Genomic DNA, 24,025 nt, shown 5'->3' with positions numbered 1-24,025 from the left:
TAGCACAAGTATTGGGCCAAGGGAATGCCATGATATGGCAGCCAAAGCCATCACTGATCCACCTCCATGCTTCACTCTGGGCATGCAACAGTCTGGGTGGTACGCTTCTTTGGGGCTTCTCCACACCGTAACTCTCCCGCATGTGGGGAAAACAGTAAAGGTGGACTCATCAGAGAACAATACATGTTTCACATTGTCCACAGCCCAAGATTTGCGCTCCTTGCACCATTGAAACCGACGTTTGGCTTTGGCATGAGTGACCAAAGGTTTGGCTATAGCAGCCCGGCCGTGTATATTGACCCTGTGGAGCTCCCGACGGACAGTTCTGGTGGAAACAGGAGAGTTGAGGTGCACATTTAATTCTGCCGTGATTTGGGCAGCCGTGGTTTTATGTTTTTTGGATACAATCCGGGTTAGCACCCGAACATCCCTTTCAGACAGCTTCCTCTTGCGTCCACAGTTAATCTTGTTGGAAGGGGTTCGTCCTTCTTGGTGGTATGATGACATTACCCTGGATACCGTGGCTCTTGATACATCACAAAGACTTGCTGTCTTGGTCACAGATGCGCCAGCAAGACGTGCACCAACAATTTGTCCTCTTTTGAACTCTGGTATGTCACCCATAATGTTGTGTGCATTTCAATATTTTGAGCAAAACTGTGCTCTTACCCTGCTAATTGAACCTTCACACCTTGCTCTTACTGGTGCAATGAGCAATCAATAAAGACTGGCTACCAGGCTGGTCCAATATAGCCAAGAAACCTCCCACACTAAAATGACAGGTGTTTCAGTTTCATTGTCCAACCCCTGTAGGTGCAATGCTGACAATAGATCCAGAGTGTTTAGCTACAGGTTGTGAAGTCAAATGGCAAAATTGTTTTCTCTTAAAAAATGCTTGGCATTACATTTGTGTCAAGGAGGAAACTCCAGACATCCCTCTCCCCAGGGACATCCTCCAGTTCATTCTAAGGGATTCCAAGGCATTCCCAGGCCAGACAGGATATATAGTCCCTTCAGCGAGTTCTGGGTCTTCCCCAGGGTCTCATCCCAGTGGGACATGCCCAAGCGGCCACATTACTGCAGACAAAGTCCCAATCTGTCTGTCCATCTCCTGTTCCATCTTACCATCGCTTAAACCTTAAACTCTTACACTCCTCTGTTTGAGGCAGAGATTGTCCCCCAACCCAGGGAAGGAAGTTCACTTTTTCCCAGTCAGGAATCATGGCCTCAGACTAAGAGGTGCTGACTCATCCCAGCCACTTCACACTCAGCAGCGGACTGCTGCACGCTGGAAGTCATGGCTTGAAGGAGCCAACAAACCACATCATCTGCAAAAAGCAAAGATGAGATTTTGAGGTTCCCAAACCAAACACCCTCCTCCCAACCACTATGCCTTAAGATCCTTGCCATATACACCACAAACATCGGTTACAGTTGGCAGCCCTGGCCGGAGTCAAATGATCACTTGGAAGAAGGTAGTTTCTACTGAAAAAGCAGACACATCTCCTGCTAGGACATACATACATTGGATAGCCCTTAAAAGCCACACAGATACCCCATACTCCCACAGCACCCCTTACAAAATACCTTGGGGGACAAGTTCATATGCCTTCTCAACATCCACAAAAACATATGTAGACTGGAGAAGCATACTCCCATACTCCCCCTAAGCAATTCTGTGAGGGTAAATATCTGGTCCACTGTTCCACAGCCAGGACAAAAGCCACATTGCACCTCCTGGATACGAGGTTAAACTATAAGTCAGAGCCTTCTCTTCAGCACCCTAAAGTAATCTTTCCCAGTGAGACTGAGAAGTGTGGTCCCTCAATAATTGGAACAGATCCTTTGCTCCCCTTTCTTAAAAATTGCAACCACCACCCCAGCCTGCCATGCCAACGGTGTTGTCCCAGTCCTTCATGCAACATTGACAGTCCCACACCTTCAGAATCTTAAGCCGAAACCCATTCACACCTGGCACCATGTCGCCAGAGAGCTTTTTAACTATTATTTTCAGCCTAGCCACAGTGAGGGAATCGCATTCTCCCGAGTCTTCAGGCTCTACCTCCTCAATGGAGGACATGGTGACCGGACTAAGGAAATCCTCCTTCCACCGCCCGACAATGTCCACAGTCCAGGTTTGCAGTTCCCATCTGAAAGCACACAGAGCTTGGGATGGTCTGCATTTCCCTTTTCTGACTTGTTGAACAGCATCCAGAACTTCCTTGAGGCCAACTAAAAGTATCTTTCCATAGCCTCTCCGAATTCCTCTCATGCTGGAGTTTTTGCTTCTACACCAGTGGTTGTAGAAGCAAAAACTGGTTGCCACTGTGACAGGTACCAATAACTTTCAGGCCACAGCTCCTGGAAGCCGCTTTCACAATGGAAGCCCTGCACATTTCCATGTCCCCAACCTCACTTGGGACATAAGAGAAATTCTCCCAGAGGTGTGAATTTAAGAACTTAAACTTAAATTCTTGTTCGAAAACAAAAGCTTTCTCAAGCACAAGTCTTTTGGCATTTGTTACCTTGATGCAAAATTTATTTTTAATCTTATAACTACCTATATAAATATACTGTCACATTACGGTTTTGGGGTGGACCGAAGCGCAGACAAGGGCTTGGCAGCAGCATTTCAGAGCAGTCTTCAGCTTTATTCAACATATCAAACGTAACAAAAACACTGCAGGTCTAAACAGAGTCAGATCCAAGACTTACATGAACCTTGCAGGTACTCAAGGCAAAGACGAGGAGGGAGTTGAGAACGAAGTGTGAACGAAGGAACCAGCAAAGGACAATGAAACAACACCAACTAATATACTGAGGGAGAACAAAGGCAGGTAATTAAAGGAACTAAGAACAGGTGAGACAAGGAAGCAGGGAGACAGAAAGAACAGGTGAAACAAATACAAAGACTGAGCAAGGATGAAGTGACTAAAAAAACAATAAAGAGAAACACAGACCAAGCAAACCTATAGACAAGACAAATAATCAAATGAAGCATAAGAAACTAGAATGACCATGAACTGTCAGAAAACAGAAAGCAATAAACATGAATACAAAACCTCAAACAAGAAACATCTAACAAAACAAAACACAAAACCACAAACTAAGTCCAAAATGTCACATCCTGACATGTACTCTATGTGTATCAGCCTTGCTATTCTTTGCTAGACACCACACACAACATATAAAAACAACTAAATTAACAATCTTTAGTTAAATTCTAATCCAAATGTTTTTGTAGGATTTGTTAAGCAAAAAAGCAGTTAACTGGACCATTATCAAACATTACATTTACTTATTAGTATAGCTGAATAAAATGTAAATAATTCTTAGTTTACATTTAATAATTCTAATGGTACACCCTTTACATTTTCCTTTATAGTGTGTTAAATCCAGCAATGGATATATAAAAATCTTTGATTTGGTAAAGTAATGTAACAACAAAAAAGTCAGAGTATATTTATTTTTTCTTAGTCTTTGTAAATTTACAGAATATAATGTTATCGACTTAAAAATATCTGTGTTCTTTTCTTTTTGCTTGCATTGGAACACAGGGAATATCTGCATTTCTATAATGTTTAGGCAAACTAATGGATGTAGATGTTAAAAATGTTGATTTTATTCCTTGTGTTTAATATTAAAAATGCATATTTATTATTGGTTAATGAGGTGCTGGTTAATGTCTTCTGCTCTTATAAATTGCATAAGATTTGAATAAACTCTAATATAATTCCTAGTAAGTGATGCCTGCAGCAGTGCACATCTATGCAGTCTGATAAATGATCAATTAAATAAGAAACAAACAGCCTCAACAGCCACTGTAGTAACTGTATCAATTTATTACTAATGGTGTAACTATTGTGACCATCATGGCTAAAGTAGTTGATTCTTTTTACATTTAATTACATTTCTGCAGGTCAGCAATGCCCCACATGAGGTTCTGGCCTAATCTTTGTAAGCCACTGCTATAAATCCTAAAAAGCATCTAATCACAAGGGTCCGTCTAAAATTCTTATATTGGAAAATTTGTTTTATTGGTAGGGAGTTATTGTAGGTCGTAGGCAAGTAATTGTTCCCTTGAAATACTCCAATGTAAGTATTCCAAGAGGATTTTAATCACCTCTTTTATTTGATTTGTTTTGTGTTAATTTAGCTTTATGCCAGTTACATTTTTAATTTACGCACAGTGCATTTGTTGAATACTTAACTATGTTTGAACAAATTTCTGGAATTCCTGTAAAGTACAACAGCATCTAAGGAATACTACTGAACACAGTGCAGTTATCTTTTCTGGGTGATCTACTGGTTTACTTCCCAACAAATATCTTGATTAATTCACATTTTGACCCTAGAACATATGAGCTTTCACATATACCAATCTAGATGTGGTTTGCTCTTAGCAACAGCATCCCTGAAAAGACTAATTTCACAGTGTCACAACTGATTCAAATAATCATCGCCCATCTGTTTACATACTGCAGCTGCCAAGCACGAACATAATATAGACGCATGCTCTCAAAGCCCAACTGGCAGGACTACTTTTCATTACAATAACATAAGCCTAGATTCAATTCCTCCATAAATAAATGCATAATACCACTTACGTGTTTTAGATGTGCCGCTTTTAAAGCCACAGGATGGCATGTGCAGTCCAAATGATAGATGCACCTTCTATCAGTTCCCTGACAGCATTTGAATGGAGCTATGGCTTGCTAATTGCAGAGAAGCTTTCAAAGCTGACACACAAAGAGGAAAAAAGATGGTAGGGTGAATTTAATTTATCACAGTCACAGGGACAAATGGTAAATATCCTGCAACTCTGCCAGATGACAGAGCAGTCATTAGAATATGCTTTAAAAGTCACAAAGTAAATCCATTACCCACATTAACATTCTGTAACTTAATCAGGAGGTGTGTGTGTGTGTGTGTGTGTGTGTGTGTGTGTGTGTGTGTGTGTGTGTGTGTGTGTGTGTGTGTGTGTGTGTGCCTGTGTGTTTATGAGATACAATTATTGAAAGCTACTCAGTTTCAAAACAGTCAAACTCATCAAATAGATTAACAACGAACAGATTTCAAGAGTTCATTTCTGTTAAGTTTAAAAGATTGTGGCTTACAGCTACTGAAAATCCTAAACCCTGTTTCTTAAAGGTAGAAAAGTACATAAGACCAATAACATTTTGAAAACAGAAATGTTATGTTATGGCCCACATAATTATGCTGTGCAGTTGTCCAGCTGTTTACAGAGTGTTGTATCCAACCATATCAGTGGAAAGCTTTGTGGAAGAAAAAAGGGCAATTGGAAAAGGTGAACATACAGCAGGGAGTATTGAGAGGATTGTGAATTAAATTAAATTGAAGGGTTTGTGGGAGATTCACAAGATGTGAACTGCAGCTGGTGTCAATGCTTTAAGAGTTCCTACACATGGATGTGTCCAAAACGTGTTGTTTTCCTTGGGTTAAGCTACTCCGAAACTAGATATGTCAAAATAATCTTACCTGGGCTAAGGAGAAAAAAGATGGGAGTGATGCTCCAGTGTTCCAAAGTCTTTTTTTTCAGTGATGATTTTGTGAGCCAGCTGCTGCTGGTGATGGTCAACTAAGTTTTATCCATTCCGAAGTCTACACAGCAATATGCCAAGAAATGTTAGGGCACTTCTGGCTTTCATCTAATGAAAGCAGTATCAGAGATGTTGATTTCAGGATATGGTTGCCGACACTGACAAAACTACCAATGCCTGGTCTAATGACCTACCTGACCTGAATTCTATAGTTTCTCTATAAGGTTTAGGTCAAGAGGAAGTTTAAAAACACTAGTCCAAACAATGCAGATGAGCTGAAGGCTGCTGTTAGAGGAACCTAGGCTTCCTTTACACCTAAGCAGAACCACAGACATACTTTTCAGTTGCCCCACTTTCTCTGTTAAAAATTATGCTTATCAGTCTTATATAATATAATGGTTTTTTTTTTAGAAAAACTCAATTTTGGGTTTAGATTAACAGTTGTAATCATTAAAATGAACAAAAATAAAATTCTTAAATCACTCTGTGTGGAATGGATTGATGCAATACAAGCTTCACTTCACTATAGAGATGCAACTCCACAAACAAATGTTGGCTAAACAAGGACTAAGTGATTTTTTGTTTTATTTTTTAATCTATAATTTCATAATCTCAAGTTCTAGAGATACATACTGCAATGCACAAAGTTCAGCTGTTTAATTTTTCTACATTTTCATAACTACATTAGTTATGATGGCAAACTTTGATGAAACTTCATAGATGATTTTCCTCTCTTCTTCTTTATAAGTAAAAAGTTCAATATGTAGATAAGTACAGAGGCTGCTGTTTTCTCTGATTCTGACAATGTTGCTTTAAAGTTGAATTAAAAACACGATCAGACAGTATTCTTCTCTTCAGTCTCAGGAGCCTCACTACTCTAAAATTCCATTCTGTGTCTTAAAGATAAACTTAGTGCAAAAAAGCACTAAGGCACTCACTGTACAGCCACCCTCACAGCAAACAATGCAAGGCAAATCCAATTACTGAAAACAGGACAAGTTTCTGAAATATGCATTTCTGCCGTAAGGGTTATCTTTGTGAATATAAACATAAATTCAACCTTTTAACCTGCAAATGTTGTCACCCTGGGAATGTTTTACCACCACACAGAAGCACAAATAAAGACCTTTTTGACATTCTGTACTGTACTGAATAAAATTTGTTTTGTTACTTATGTTTTATTGTCTTTCATTTTCCAGTTTAATAGTAATAACCATAATGAACTTATTTGATTTGACAGGCAGAATAAGTGAGATTGTGAAGCAAAAAAATAGAAGGGGTTTTCTAAAATCTGACTCAAGGAAAAGAAAATCCCACTGTTTCTTTCTTTTTTTTCACCCCCACCAACCTGGCAACCTGACATGGCCAATCACAGTGTGAGGTGGCCTTTCTCCACTATAACCACACACCCCACCGACACCTGTCATGGGGCCAAGTTCCCACAGCTGTAAGTTGAACCCATGGTGTCATTTTCTTTTGGATGACCTCATGTGGTGGGACTGTGACTGCGTTGCATGACGTGGCGTTGGTTGATATCTCTTGACTCTATCTCTTTATATTCTGCCCTCCTTTCATATATATATTATATATATACACTCTATATTGTATATTGGCAGTTTGTGGAGTGCAGTAGTTGATGGATTTCTTGGCTGGTACCTGTAAAATGACATGCTGACTGGTTGGTTTGTTGATTATAACTGGTAGTGGCCTTCAATTCTTTGTGCCATTGTACCGTGTATCTTGTCCTCTTGTGGGGTTTGTGTGTATGGATGTACTGTTATTTATATTTCTCTATCTTTTTGCGTTCACATCCAGAGTGTCCTACTTGCACAAAACTGATTTCAACTTTGAAAAAATTACCTTTTTCTCCATCCAATAAACAGCTCATGTGAAATAGCCAGGATGACCCTATTTTAAAGTCACCAATTACATTCCCTTTGTGCATTCATAATTACTGACACTCCACCTCTCTGAAGGATTCTATCTACACAGGAAATTCATCTGCAACACCATTTTGTTTGCCTAACATCAGAATCACTTCTTATTTATTTATGTAAAATGATGCAAAGCAGTTAAAAAAATGAAAGAGCTGGAGCAGACCCCTAAACTCACATTAACAAAGTCTGTAAGGATAGTGTAAACATTGACTGGTTGGGACTTTGACTGGCCCATTGGTACACACTGTTATGCTCTGATCTGAACCATTCAATCGTAATTCCATGGAGCACGGGCAAGACAACAAACTAAAATACACAGTGGGATGAACAGAAAAAATAAGTAAGAACCTAAACAAAAAGGAATGAACTTATATGGCATGACCCTAATAACAATAATGAACACAGAGAAATCACCTGAATGCGGCAAGACCTTACAAACCAAGAAACAACAAAGAAATGATTAGAAAACTTCACTAATGAAAACCAAAACCTAAACAACCAATGATATTACATATCTTTACCGTCCACTTCACAATTATGCACTTTATTAGTGTTGGTCTATCATCTAAAACCCCAATAAAATATTTTCAGGTTTGTGGTAATAACAAGACAAAATACTAAAATTTCATTTGTATAAAATGTGTTGCACTGTATTTCTGTTTTTAGTTGGAGGATGTCAACAGATAAACTGGTTCCTATTGTTTGCTGTTCAAATGTCACACAACTTGATTTGTGAAAATTGGCAGCAAACAGATTCACAAGGAAAAGGGTCCTTTCTTTTCAAGTCAGTTTGTTTATACCCCCAAGGCCATCCTGAAAAGAGTCATCACATTTCCTTTGCCCTGTTCCGTTAGAAGAGCTGCAGGCGACTCACCCTCCCGTAGTTTTTCTATTCATTGAACTCTGTGGGGGGCTAGGGTCTATCTAGACAAACAGCAAGAAAAAAAGTTTTTTCTGGCCTTAACTCTAATTCTCAAGTACTAGATGTCTTTCATGGAGCATTCTAAGAAGGTAGCAACATGTTGGTTATAACTCTAGCTTCTGAGGAAATAAAGAATAATTATTTATATGACACACTTGGTGTTTGAAATAATATTCAAGGAAGCTCTTGTGGAAAAATAGATGAATTAGAAAAAATACTCTCTGTTCCTTTTGTGCTGCATATACAGGGAGAAATGCCCATAAAGCATTCAAAAAATGGATCTGTAATTGGGACGGTTTGTGGCATATGTCACTAATGGTTAGGCCGGCTTTGTTATTTGTAAAAAATATGTTTGAATCTAGGCCCTGTGTCTGAAAAAAGCAAATCTATTATGAAACGGTAACAAGCTCATTTACAGAAATGGAAAGGTAGAACAAAGAGAGCACCCAGGCGTGTGTTCCCGTCACAAAGTCAGACCCTTTCATGTTCATTCCCAAAAAGTGATTTGCTGTGATTTTCTCCCTTTCTTCAATCTGCATCATAGTTCACAACATATTAGACCTGATGGGCTGTAAACATATTCTTTTATTTTCAAAGCTCGACATCTCCAACACATTCAGTATCAGTGTAGTATCTCAAGCCAACACAAAGGTAGGGAAGATGCTAGAACGATTTTGTTGGGTTTTCAAGTTAGAGGCTATTCGTTGACATGTGCACGTTTCTTTTCTAACCATCGAGTTTCTGTCACTCTAATTATTACACAGTTTTACCTCTCTTTAACACTTGCTTTCTTCTTTTTATCTCTCATGTTCTTTTGTAGTTTTTTTGTACCGAATTAACAAAGAGATGAATGATGGCAACATCTCAAGCAGCTTTTCTTTTCCAAGCAGTAAAAACGCAGTCAGTTTAAATTAGACCTTCCTTGGATTAGTGCTGTCACAGTGTAGATGTCTGTTCCATATGGTTTCAACACAAATCTCCAACCCCACCTCTGCCCCACTTATTTCTGGCTGTGATTGACACACTATGTTTTTTTTTTTTTTCTTCTACTTCTTCCCGTCTGTTCCTTACGATGTTGGCTGTGCCTGTCAGTCTGTGTGATAACCAGGAGCCAGCAACCCTGAGCATGTTTGCTGTAGTCTTCCTGATTCCACTCACCTTATTCTCCCCTGTCTCTTTCTCTTTTCCTCTCTCTGTGTCACAGGATGAAGGGCCACAACACCTTATTTCCACAAGTGCAGTAAAAGTACAAAGACTCCTCGTTCTGCTACATATCATGAAGAAAGGGTGGTCCCTTGATCCTCCTGGAAAACCGCTGAAAGATTGGGTGACTGAAAGAAGGATCCCAGAGTTGTTTTTTATTATCATTTTAGTTTTTTCTTTCTTCGCAAATGCCTCTTTTTTCCCTATTTTGCTTTGGCATCTGTGGAAGAAGATTTTTTGAAGAGACCAACTTTTTGCTGCTGTTTTTTAGACATGACGAAAATAAAACTTTATAGACTCATTATGCTCAAAGCATGCATACTGACACAAGATACAGATAAACTCACTTAAAAAAAATATTTTAAAAAAGATTAAAAAAATAAACCGAACATACAAGAAATTAAACAAGCTGCACTTAGCGAATGAAACACTAAGAAAAAATACTCTGTACATGTATAAATACGTGCAAATGCCAACAAAAAACTGAAGCAAAATCATCCGTGTGCACACACACACAGTAATATACACAAACACACATACACCAGCCTGCTGCCATTTTGGTTTTTGTGCCTACACAGGTGTTGTGCTCTGTGACAGGGCAAGCTCTGCATCAAAGTGGAAAACAAGAAGAGGAGAGGAGTGGGGAAATCCAGGAGTATTTACATGCATCATTCCTTAGGAAATAGGGACCAAAGGACTAAATGCTTTTTAAAAGATTATAAATATATAAATATATAAATATATATTTAAAAACCCATACCTTGTAGCTGCAAATATTTACTCATAGTCAAAAAAAGAATCATTAAATCAATATCCAGTGGCTTATTGTAAGAACGAATAAAAGGAAATGGAAATAATGTATTAAAAAAATGATGATATGGAGTCATAGTATAGGGGCTGACCTTTTGCTCTGGATGCTGATTTAACAGCTGGTTGTAGAATAGTGATGTAGACTAGAAAAAAAAAAAACTACATTTGCAAAATTGTGCTGTTGTTAAAAAATTTAATTTGTCACTAAAAGGTGAAAAAGGGAGTAACGTAAACATTTACCCATGCCTTTGGGTGGCGTGTATTGTTGTTTTTTTTGTTTTTTTCCTTTGATGTAAAGGTAACAGCCACTGGATAGCCCACTCACCATGATGTACAAGGCACTTCTCTCTTTGACAGCTGAAGAGACTGGTCAACAGACAAAAAAAGGAAAACGAGAGACAAAGAAGACTCAACTCCCTGATGTCTGTGCTGGACAGCGTGCAGATGTTTAAGGCTTCTCACTAGCCTTTGTGTTCAATCGACAATCCACTGTAAAGACCAAGTCAAATGGACATGAGGTGTATTTTTTTCTCCTTTCTTTCTTTTCATGCCCCTTGACCTTTTGTATTGAATCATAGTGTGTATTTTGAAGCCACACGTTGTTGGAATGAGATGGATAAAAAGGAGACGGATGACCATGAAGAGAACAGCGAAAAAGCATGAGAGAAGGAGTAAGGCAACAGCTACTGAAACTGCCAGCATAATGAACTGTGTTTAGTAATGAACTCACCTTGTGGTTCTCTCTTCAAGTTAATGCCAGAAAAAAAACAGGGATGTCTGAATGACAAGCCAAGGCTGCTTGTGTCCACCGTAGGCGCTACTGTTTAGACTGAGAAAAATCTTCTTATCTTTTAGCAGATAAAAATAAACACAAATTCAACTTTATTCATTCGTGGAAAAGGAGTGAGGGCTTTTAGAACTCATTTAGGTCTGCTAAACCTAAATTATACAAATTCTACTCTAAACATGGTCCCTGACTAGTTTTGTTTGCCCTGATAATACATGGGGCTTATGAGAAAAAGCCACAGCTTAAGCAGGCTAAATCTTTGAATTGTAGTAGCCCCTCATCAACCTCACTCAGCTTATATATAGCTTTTCAGAGTAAAGCACACCCGTGCTGTCACATTTTGATTTATAGTCCTGTTGCCTTTTTTTTTTTTTTTGATCGTTTTAAAGCTGTACATGTGGACTCCTCTGTAAAGCCCAATCAATATGTTTGGAGTCAGGAAGGAGTGCTTGTTGTTTTCAGTCACTAGAAGCACTTCCTAATTTGCTCTGCAGAACACCAGTTCTCATCCTTGCACCAGCCCTTCTGAGCACTGACAGCTGGCATTAAGAGGCAGGGCAAGGCAAGGAGTCAAGCAGGAAGAGAGGAAATCAGCAGCTTATCACATTTACATCCTTCTTAAATAATGCTTCAAGGTTGTTGGAGCATAATGTTACTGACAAAATTAGAAATGGTATTCAAGCCTTTGGTGACAAATATTATGTATTTGTGATATATACTTCTACTGAACCAGTATTTAGGAGTTTGATAGGACCAATGTCAAGTTCTTTAGGCCACAATCCAAATATATTATCTTTACTACTCAGACTCTCCTTCTTAACTTTTTTCCTCTCTTGAAGTTCAGTTACAGATCAGACTTTGACATAACAAAGTGGAGGGGTTAACCAATCAAATTTGCCAGCATATTCAATTTTTATAATGTTCCATCTTTGTCATTTAAATGGTTTAAAAGTCTTGATCCAAGCTTTGATATCAGCTCATCTTAATGACTTGTCAATGTTTGGCCATCAGCCATGTCCTTTGAAACCACAGTAAAACTGTTCACCATCACTCCCCTTGGAACAGAAATTTTTAACCTGGCTAATGCCTGCCCTCTCTACCCTTCAATTATCTCTGGCACTATATTATACATGATTTTCACCTTTCTGTAATCACACTGTAATCATAAGCCTCTATACATTAGCAGCAACCAAGTGAAAAATCACAGGGATAATCACTTGGACCGAATGAAAGGAGAGATGGTTCCTAACATGCACATGGATGACAGAAGGAAGATTAGGGAGAATTATGCGTGTGTATACTCTTTGGCAAGGCAGCTGACAGCTGACCTGGCACCATTAGCACAGCCAAATTTACTCAAAAAGTGGAGGGATGTAAAACAAAACATTCCATACTGGTGATATAATTGCAGGGCAGATTAATAGTACTGAAAACTAAAATAGAAGGACAATGTAAAATAAAAAATTAGCCTTTTCTTTCAACAAAGGTTCCAGAAACAGTTGCTTCTAAAATGGGTCAAAACCAACAATTTTGTAGGAAATGCCTAGTCTTGCTGCAGCAGCAGCTGTGGGGCCTGTGCTTTTCTAATACTTTGTTATGTGCAACAAAATTGCTTCTCAGTGGTCAGCAACAGAGGTCAACCGATTTTAAAAAAACAACTTGCGTTTTTTCCTTGTATTTCTGCTAAGAGTCCTCTAAAGCACAGTTTTGCTCAACTATAACATAATATGCAGAAGCACAGCTTTTCAGAATGTCTAACAAATTAGTCATTTTATTTTTCAGTGGAATTATTACATACAATTTCACCACGTTTGTTTGCCCCATATAAACCTTCGGTATGTATGTTGAAGAATGCCTGAAGCAGGTTGAAAAGCCTGCGTCCCCTTAACAGTTTGTGTTTATTATCTATTTGAAGCATTAGCATCATTTGGCAGAATAATCTTCAATGAGTAATCAAATGTCCCATGCTTGTCTTGGCAATTCCCTAAAACACAATCAGCAACATAAATCTCGCATGCATGCTCCACTAAACTTCACCATCTTAAATAAAATTCTGTAGTGTTCCCTCCCCTAATAGCAGGTTGACTCCCCAGAGATCCAAGATCCAGCCCAGCTTAGCCTCCTGCTGTCTAGCTTGGCTGATAGTGCAACGTTCATGTAGCATGTACCTGCTATGCCAGAGCTAAATTAGGAAATGTGAAACCAGCATTTGAACACTTTTAACAAGGGTGCTCTGATTTTCTTTACACCCTGAGAAGGATGATGCTGAAGTATCATGCATTAAAAGCAGAGACAGTGGCGTATTTACACTGAAACTAACAAAATGAGACAGAAAGTTTGTTCTTAGAAATTTTGCATTGCTTTTTCAAATTTTAAAAGTCCACTTTGCTTTTAACTTCAGATCTATCTAGATTCCAGTCTGTGAGCCATAAAAAATGGCAACCATGCAAGCACTTACCAAGTTACATACAATAAAACATGAGTAAATGTCACTTGACACTTGAAATAATACAGAGCTGAATAAAGGTTTTCATACAACTTGAACTTTTTCAAATGTTGTCATGTTACAACTGCAAACTTTAATGTATTTTAATCATATTGTTTGATACACAATGAAAAGTAGTGCATCAGATGTATGTCTCTAACAGCTTTGCACATCTGGAGACTGAAATTTTGACCCCTCTTTTGCAAAATAGTTCAAGCTCTGTCAACCTGTATCGAGAGTGTCTGTGAATATAGATTTTTAAATCTAACCACTAATTCTCAACTGGATTTGCATCTGGACCTTAACTAGGCCACTCTAATTCATGGTTATGCTTTGATTTAAACCATTGCATTGCAGCTCTGGCTATCCCCTTAGATTCATTCTACTCTAGGAAGTTGAACCTTTGCCTGAGTATATTGTAGTCTCCAACAGGTTTTGTCTAGGATTGCCTTTAGTTCCATCTATTTTCTATCAATTCCAACAATCTACCCATCCCCGCTGAAGTACAGAGTTCCCACAGCATAATGCTGCCATCACCATGTTTAACAGTTGGGGAATGGTGAGTTCAGGGTGTTAGTTTTCCAACATGCAGACTTTTGCATGTAGGCCAAAAATTTTATTTTTTTCTAATCTGACCAGCGCATCTTCTTACAGATGTTTTCTGTGTACTCTGTAGTAAACTGTAGTAAACTTAAGGTTGAAATTCTAATGGCTTCTTCTTTTAATGATTTAATAATGTTGCCATTCTTTCATAAAATCGAGATTTGTGAAGTGTCCTGGCAGCAGATGTTACCTGTGGATCTCTGGAGCTCCATCAGAGTTACCATTGGCTGCTTTAATTATTAATGCTCCCAAGCCTGTCAGTTTAGGAAAACGTGCATTTCTGCTATATTTTTTGTTTTCCATTTTCTAGATGGCTTTTGACATCCTAACCCTGCTTTAAACTTCCCTACAACTTTATTCCTGACCTGTCTGTTGGCTTCCTTGGTCTTCTAGATACTGTTTATTCAGTGATGTTCTCTGACAAACCTCTGAGGCCTTCACAGAACAGCTGTGCTTATAGTGTGAGTAAATTACACAGAGTTCACTAATTATGTAATTTTTGAAGGCAATTGGTTGCACTCAATTTTCATTCCAGTTTATATTTTTGTGTGGCTGAATAAGTTCGTACAGTACACTTTTCACATTTTATGTGAAAAGAAATCACAAAAAAAATCCAATAAACTATATTGAAGTGTCTAGTTATTAGGTGATAAAATGTAGAAAGGCTCAAGGTCTATACTTTTTGCAAGGCACTGTAGTATGTCATCATTCTATCTGTGAAATGAAAGATTTTTTTAGAGCTGATTTGTTGTTTTTTAATGAGAACTTAAAATAAGTTTCTAAAGTATGAGTGAGGTATCAGCCAGGATATAAGAAGGACGCATGCATATTATTACTTACACAGCTTGTTGTTTAGTGTAGCACATATCCTAAGAGGAATAGAGTGGAGTATGAATATCCGACCCACTGGGTGCATAACACCCTGAAATAGCAGTGATTGTCAAGGAAAGGAAGCAAAATGTAATTGACTGAAAGTAGAGAGATAATTAAAGGAAACCGTTGGACAGGAGGGAAGAAATTAATGCCTCTCATTTAATAGCTGCTTTGGGAGCGAGCGGTTCCATCGTCTCATTTTGGCGCTGAAAAGGGTTTTGCTCTGGAAATGAAATTTTGGATAGGAAAAGATGCTGGGTGGAGATAGTGGAAACAGGCGCTGGGTGGTGTTGGTGATGGTGGGGGGTGCTGTGCGCTAAACTGAAACTCCACAAAATCACTCCCAATGCTCAGGGCATCAGTCATAATGATGTCATGATTAGTGGAGAGGTTCAGAGCCTTGCCTTACCCCTATCTTTCTTGAAGAGGTCAAGCAGACGAATTTGGAGACAGTGGGAGCTGTGTGACTGAGAGGACGCAGAGGGACTGATAAACCAACAAAATCTCAATTTGGACCCAAATAACCACACTTCAATTCCAAAAGTAACAAAAAAGATGCTAATATATGCCAGAGTGCACATTGAATGACTGAAAGTGTGTGTGGTGACATTTAACAACACTGAGAAACAGAGGTCAAGTCTCTTTTTTTCTGTATTCCTTAATGTAAATAGCTTTTAAAACACTAATAAGGGCAAGGCTCTATAGCAACTTGTGTTGAGAAGCTCAACTCTGTGGGACAATGATGTCACTATAAAATGTATCCACAGCAGTGCAGGGATTTAGGAGAGTTTAAGTCCTCTTAAGCCCCTTAGGTTTGGGCTGTGAACATGCATCCCACAACTGTAAGCATCAGACCAAGGCTTAGAAATTGTTTGACTTAGTGTCAGGCCTAAGCCTTGGCCCCAAAGTGATCCATTAATTAAGATTCCGTGTGCACCATCATGTCATGATTTTTCTGACAAAAGAAAGATTGCCAGCGCAGTAATTGGATTAGTCCAATTGGAGCTGATGAACAGATATGGTAGTGACAGTAGAGTTCATCTGTCTGCATGCTCCATGCTTCACAGTGAATAGCAAATAAGGAGAAGCAAGCATCAGCTACTTCTAGACTTTTAGAAATTAATCACAAGGAAAAGTTTTGGCTTTTGCAGCAGTTACAGAGACTTTCCCTTTTCAAGACGTATATCCAGGTAACAGTTTGCTTAGCATGTACATAAACCATTTTGGATTCAAGCATTTAATACACAAGGTTTAAAACTATACATACATGGTTAGGCTGACACTGGAGGAAGGGACAAACAACAGAGTAATCCCAGCAGAGCCTCCTGTTTGCTTGATCCAGTCTGCCACTGCTCTCCTAACCAGACAGCTGCATTATACCTGTACATACAATATAGCTTATTTTTAAATTCTGTTTATCATTCTTTATAGGCCGTACATTAGATCACATTCAAACATAAAAAGAAAAACAGTAAAACAAAATAAAAAAAAATCTAATATATTTCAGTGAAACTCAGAAAATGAACTTATTGAATAATTTATCAAAAAGAGAAGATGAAGTGATTTTATTTCTTGTAAAGTGAAACACTGTTGTTTAAAAAGGGGGATTTTATACTCATGTCAGTAAATGTTTTTTGTTTTTTTTCTCTTTTGTGTTATTATCAGCTGAAGCTGGGCAAACCCATAGTCACAAGGTTTAATAGGATATCCTTTGATAAGTTTTCTTTATTTTTTTGGCCACACAATCCCTGTGTGAAATCCCCTGCGGATGGACGAGTTCAAAGAGATTTTCCTCTCTGAAAGCTGTTAAATCAATACAAGAATTATCAAACTGCACTGTAAAAGGATGATTGATGATCCCGGTCTGTGGATTCAGAAAAAAAAAAGTCTATTGCCCAACTGAGTCCTAATGGTTTCGGGTTGTTTTAAAAAAGGGAAAACAATCTTATTTGAGGCCCTTTGGTGTTCAAGGCAAGGCAAAGAAAATTGGACCACAAACAAAACAAACGGAAAAAGAAAAATAAAGACAAAAAATATCACATTTTGCCATTCAATTGGTTTTGGGACCTATCCTATCATATCTTAATGTCTTTTAACCACTGTTGGTGTCCTGTAACACTGCATGTTTTATGTAATTTTCTTTTCAGGGTTATTCATCATCATTGACATACAGTATCTCTGAGTTTCATATTCTCTGCTCCTTCCTAAGGGATGTTTCGACCACAGCTTCTTATGTAATGTGACTCAATCCCATAAAGACACTGTGCCAACAGTAGATCATGTGACATTGCTTTGCTCCAGTTGAGTCGGTTTGTAAAAGGGAGTTGGGAATTCTGCCTTAAACCCAGCACTACCTGTGAAGAGTGGTCAGACACTTTATTCTGAGGATGCCAAAAGCTGTTTAAAGCAAACATTTAGCCAGATTCAGTTTTAGCCTCAAGCCCATTATGACACAAATATGGATGTGGTCATCCACCTCCATTTCCATTGGTTGCAAGGACCAAAATGTAAACAAACTCAGCTAGCTGAGCAGTTTGCTTCAATCAAGCGTTCATTGAGAACCTTTAAAGTTTTGATTATTAGTCATTTGTATTGTTCGTATTATAGATCACTGCATTCCCAGCTTCGCTATGTAATTTCAGTTTTCAGTTGATGTGCAAAATTTACTTATCATGATTTTTAAGTATTTAAAAATATAATCATGTATTTTTCTTTGACTTGAAAGACTTTTGGTTAATGTTTTCCTTTTCTGTTTGAAACAGAAATGTAATTTAAATACCGCTGGCTGGGGCTTCTTTCCCTGGTTTGGGATGATATCTCCCATAGTGATCCTGAACTCTGTAGTTCTCTAGTTATTATATTCTGCTTAGACTAAAATAAAGCACAGTCCTGTAGAAGACGAAACCTCCTTTGTCTCTGTTATTTATTCAGATAGCCTGATAAAGTAAAATGTTAAGGTATGGATTTATCATGTCCTTTGCAGAGGTTTGAAGGAGTGTGTGTCCTAATGTAACATGGATTGCAGAGGGCATGTCATTGTATTAATTGAGCTAACAGCTCTAACCATATCCGAATACCAAATTAGATAAGACAGTTAGTAGAGAGTAGTTTAAAAAGGGTGAATAATGCATAATAAATGAAAGGGAGATTGAAAGAGGGAGGGGAATAAATTGTGAATTGATTAAAGGGAAATGGATATTCAGCTCTTGTCTTCAGGTTATTTTACAGTAGCAACAATATCAGATACTTTGAGTGCTGCTAGTTATCATTTGTAACTTGGTAGGAGGAAAACAGTTAATCAAAGGTCTTCCTCCAATGGAATAGACTGTACCAACAAATGTCAAACAGAAGTGAAAAGTAAGTTTTCTCCTTGTTTTCTGGTTTCCTCCCACAGATAATGCCGATTGCTGAGATAGGTCACTGCTCCCTGATGATTCAGATAAAATACATTCTGGAAAAAGTATTTGTTTCCCTACTTTTTCTTCTGTTTTTTTCTCTTTTTCACACTTAAATGTTTTGTGAAGCAAATTATAATATCAGACAAGGATGAGGAAGTTCATAAAGCCTTCTTCAACTCGACCTCTACATGAAAAAGTAATTGCCCCCTCAACCTAATAATAGATTGTTTTACCCTTGAAGACAACTGCCATCAAGTATGCAATAACTGACAATGGGTCGGTGGAGGAATTTTGGTTGTTTGTTTTCATTCAGGAAACATCAGAGGCTTTTTGAGCATAAATCGTGTGTTTTGGACCATACCACAGAATGTAAATTGGTTTTATGTACAGGCAATGACTATGCCACTCAAAAATCTTCATTCTTTTTTAGAGTCATTTAAAGGTGGACTTCCTGGTATGCTTATGATCATTGTCTCTGGTATGATTATGATCATTGTCTTTCTGCATAACCCAAATGCAAGTGCATTTGGGTTATGCAGAAAGACAATGATAGTTTCAGGTCAAAAACTGATGGTCGTACACTCTCTTTCAGGATTTTCTGGTAGAGAGCAGAATTCATAGGTTCGTCTATTAAAGCACATCAACCAGATTCTGAAGCACCAAATGAGCTGCAGATAATCACACTGCCATCACCTCTTTTGAATGTCAGTATGACATTTCTCTGAAATTGGTTTTAGAACAGATGTAAAGGGTCACACATCTTCCAATTTGTTTTACTTTTGTCTCATTACTCCACAGAATGATTTCACAAAACTCTTGAGGATCATTAAAATGCCATTTTTACCAAGTGTCTTCCTTATTGTTAAGTCATAAACATTGATCTTAAGTAAGGCAAGAGAGACCTGCAGGGCTTTATATGCTGTTCTCAGTTCCTTAGTGACCTCCTTTTATACATAGGGCCAGGCTGGTTTGGATAGTAGCTGTTTTTCCTCAATGCATCAAATCATATTTGGAACAATGCATTTTTTACTCTAGTAATTTTTGCAGAATACAACATTGATTTATTCTTAACATTTTAGAAAAATTGCAAAAAGAGTTGAAACCTCTACTTGTACAGCAGGTACAGAACGAGAGTGAGAATTAAGACTAAGCACTAAAGGAAAATGAGGGAACACGTTTCTCTTTTTCAGCCCTAGTTTTCAGCAATAGTGTGTTTTCACTGTCCACAACACAGGGGTCTGCCCAGTCCCCATTGACTGGACAAAAAGATAAGCGATATAACATTCTTTCATAAGAGAAAACCTAACTGAAAAGATTTGTTTTTGAGCACTTGTGCTACCCATTGAGAGAACTGCACCCTGGATGGTCAGCCATATTACCCACACCAAAAACTGCCCCCACCAGCAGAAGGAAAACTCTGTAATAATATCTATTCCAAGAATAGAGTATAATACACCAGGAAACTTCAATGACCAAGCCATCCCAAGACACTGAACATCATTCCTTGTTTATGGGTCTCTTTTGTGCATCAGCGTAGGACTGGTGGTGTGGAAACAGATTTATGGTTGCTAAATTTGCAGGTGATAAAAAGGTAATGAGTGGTCAGTTGGGGCACTAACTCTTACCCATTCACATGCTGACTCCTGAGCAGTCCTTGGAGACCGTCTCTCATTGTGCTGCAAGACACTCAGTGATTCCACATGACAAACTGGATTGTTCCTCGAGCGAGTCCAGCTGAATTATTTTGCTCCTTTCGATTGCATCTCCTACCCCTGAGATTTTCCTATACGGTTGCCTTTGAGCCATAAGCCTCGACAGCTACCGTTGTCGATACTCAATCTGTTCTGTAACCCCTAAAGCTGATGAAATGTGCTAACAGACGTTTGTTTGTTTGTCTCTGGTAGGGGGGCCAGGGAAAAGAAAATGGAACAACAAGACTCTTTTGACAGTTCCATTTTTTGCAATGTTTTGGTGTAAGGGATAATCATGAAGTATGGATTGGATAGAGGAAAGTTATTACATTTTGTTGTCTTTATCCTTGTTTGAGCTGTATAAAAAAAGGTCAGATTGTTCAAAACACAGTTCTGTGCCATTTTGAGGTTTATCCCCAATTCTCAGTGTCCAGTAGAAAAGCTGTTGTTCACACTTCTCTTGATCCTGTACCATTCAAAATCATCACTGTACATTTGATGTACAATTATCTGTTTAGTGAAGTGTTGTTAGTTTGTGTTTAGTTTATCGGTAATGCTGATTAAGATTGAATTCACAAAGCTCTATAAAAGCTTAGCTTCAGTATGTCTTGTCACTTTGAGCGTTTTTTTTTTCTGACTTTAGTATCACATTATTCAAATCCACAAATGCACATTTGAACTAAGAAATAAAAAGAATAGAATTAAAATAGAATAGACATATCATTCTATTGTCTCTTAGTGGGGAAATTCAGTTGTACCAACTGCAGTGACAGGCTAAATGGAAGCATGCAGATTCACACAACGATAAAATTATATTTAAAACAAAATAGATAACACAAAAAAAATAAGAAAACTATATAATAAGGATAAATTTAGAACATGAGAAAAATACTGTAAGGTTATTATAAATAGCATACTCAGATTAAAAGAAATGTGCAATTTAGTAGGGCTATTTAAAGAATTTCCAAAATGTTCTTGTTTTTGCATAAAATAAGCAATAGACTATTTACAAAAAATGAAAACGAAACTGTACACATCACCACAGGGTTCTAAACTCTGATTGTGTTTAAGATTTTTGAGAGTATGATTTTAATGTCTTACAACTGGTAGCAGAGGACTTGAAATAATGTTTTTTGTGCACCAGATGCGGTAGTCTGTCACTGAAGGAGCTCTCCAGTTCTGCAACAGTGTCGCCACCCAATGGCTCCACCATTGTTGTCATTTTTGCCAGAGCTCTTCTGTCTCCGACCTCCTGCACTGGGTCAAATTGGCATCATAGGACACAGTTTGCCTTTCTGATGTAGTTAACTAACCGCTTTCTTTCAGCTGTAGATAAGCTGCTGCTCCAGCAAACTATACCATATAAGATGGCCACCACAGAGTCAAAAAAGTCTTCATGAGCAACCCCTGTATTCCAAAAGATCTCAGTCTCCTTAGAAGTTAAGTCTGTTCTGACCCAAGTATTTTTTATGAGTCCACTATCTCAATGTCAGTTCCCTGGATGTGTCAGTTTGAGACTGCCCCAGCAGAAATCTACCACCAGCTCCTTGGTTTTCCTGTGTTGATCAGGAGATGGTTCATCTGGCATCAGTCCTCAAAGTCCCAAGTCAACTGTCTGTACTACTCATCTGTGATAAGGCAGACTATGGTAGGTTCATATAACTTTTATAGATGGCAACCTGGAGAGTTACTGGAGAAGTCTGCACTGTAGAAGGTGAATAGGAAGGTGCCAGCACAGTTCCCTGTGGGACCCCTGCAAAGCAGACCAGCCTGTTAGAGACACAGTGCTGTGTCCCCACGTACTACAAGAGGACAGTGAGGTAATCCAGGAACTAGAGAGACAGGTTGTGAGCCACTCCTCACAGCTCCAGCTTGTCCCTCAAAAGTCTCAGCTGGATAGTATTAAAAAGACTAAGGGACAGAGTTTTCTGAAGCAGGGTGAGTTGGTGATGGCTGAGAGCTGAGAGGTGTGAAATTATTGGAAGAAAGTTGTTGAAGATAGGTTGAGACTAGACTGGGGCAGGGGTTATTGTCTGGTCAAACCTGTTGATAAACTAGTTCAGATCATTCACACAACCTCGCAGTCTGGTTCGTGACCTGAAGCTGTCTTCAGGCTCTTCCAAATCCCACTGATTTTGTTGCGCAGTAGCTGGTCCTCTGTCTTCTTTCAATGGATGGTTTTTCTATCAAGTAATCTTTCTTCTCAGTTTCTTCTGCACAGCTCTGAGCTCCTCCTTGTTTCCTGATCCAAACATTCTTTTCTTCCCCTCAAAGGGAGGCTTTATTACAGGGTTGATCCATGGCTTGTTATTGGAGAAACATTGTATCTTCATGTGGGGCATAATGTTGTCCACGCATAAATTAATGTAGTCTGTGATGCAGTCTATACTGCTATCAAGGTCCTCTCCATGGAGAGCACAGAGCTCTTCCCACACAGTGGAGCTAAAACAGTCCCGCGAACGTCTTTAGTCTCCTCAGACCATCTCCTCACTGTGAATGTCAGAGCTGCTTCTCTGTGTACAAAGAGTTTATACACAGGCTCAAGATGAACCAGGTTGTGATCTGAGCCCAAGCAAAGTGAGCGATGAAGGCTGTATGTCTCCATGGTGTTGCCATAAAATAAGTCCAGCATCAGGTAACATACTGGGTGAAGGTGGAGAAAGTGGAGGACAGAGAGACAGGGAGTATGTTTAAATGTTTAGAATTGTAACCTTTTTTGCCCTGGAAACAAATGATTATTTCATTTGGCTCATGTCAAAAAAATTGTTCAAGAAGCAAAACCTTACCTGGCATACTGTATATTCATTCTAACTGTCTCTACAATACAATGGAAAACTTTGATACAACACAGATGTGTGCCATGAGCTATTTTTTTTTTAAATGGTACAGACACAGTCAGATGCAACTAGAAACTAATCTTTTTTTACTTTAAGCAAAAGAAAACATAAAATAAACTTGTGAATAATTATAAAATTGACCTTTCCTAAATATCCTGTCAGTTTGAGAAAACAACAGCACCCAACTTTTAGTCTCATTACCAATTTTTGTTTCTCATTACTGTTTGCAATATTCAGCTACTTTCATTAACCAAGCAGTCTATCAAAAATCTGTCAATCTCATAATCTATTAAAATCACTCTGAAGGGTGACCATTCAAGTTAGCGATCTGTATAACATGTCAGAGAAGACAGGAAATTTCTTTATATTTTCCAGGAGTCATTCATTTAGAATCAACACTGAGGTTTACATTTCAACTAAAGATTTTAAAAGTAATCAAAAACAGTTGAAATCAATAATAACTTTTATTTTTAAACAAGACTGAGAACAGTGGTGTCCATACCTTTTGTCACACACCAAACTCTTTGCGTTAAATGCATTTAAAGGTCAGAAAAAAAAAAATCTTTAAAATTAAAAAATGCTAATCAAATGTCATAAGTGTTTTTTAAACCAGCTGAACAATAAACTAAATGTGAATCATTGCAGATCTGAAACATACAAAGGATTTCACGTTTACCTTTTTATAAGAAGGGCAAACTATTTCATTTTGTGGATTGGGCGTTTTCATCTATCACTGTCCATTTAAAAAGAGTTCAATTTGCCAGTGAAAATCTTGCCACACAAATTATTACAAATTGTCCATCTGCAGGTGACCTGTCCAGGGTGTACCCTGCCTCTCGCCCATAGACTGCTGGAGATAGGCCACGGGGAAGCTAGTCTTCCCCGCGACCCACTATGGAATAAGCGGTAGAAAATGAC

The 24,025-nt window shown here is 38.3% G+C and overlaps 1 protein-coding gene across 4 annotated transcripts in view; it reads left to right on the top strand.

Moving 5' to 3' along the window:
* celf6 (CUGBP Elav-like family member 6) overlaps positions 1-18,089 on the top strand; it is a 195,040-nt gene extending 176,951 nt beyond the window's left edge. For all 4 annotated transcript variants that reach the window (XM_047362348.1, XM_047362346.1, XM_047362347.1 and 1 more), the window contains exon 13: positions 9,625-18,089. The gene's annotated coding sequence lies outside the window, so the exon portion shown is untranslated. The remainder of the gene's footprint in view (positions 1-9,624) is intronic.
* Positions 18,090-24,025: the final 5,936 nt, after the last annotated feature.

This window comes from Girardinichthys multiradiatus, chromosome 4 (assembly GCF_021462225.1).
Source record: "Girardinichthys multiradiatus isolate DD_20200921_A chromosome 4, DD_fGirMul_XY1, whole genome shotgun sequence".
Classification (NCBI taxonomy): domain Eukaryota; kingdom Metazoa; phylum Chordata; class Actinopteri; order Cyprinodontiformes; family Goodeidae; genus Girardinichthys; species Girardinichthys multiradiatus.
The sequence above is the reverse complement of the archived record's forward strand: the minus strand, read 5'-3'. Positions and strand labels throughout refer to the sequence as shown.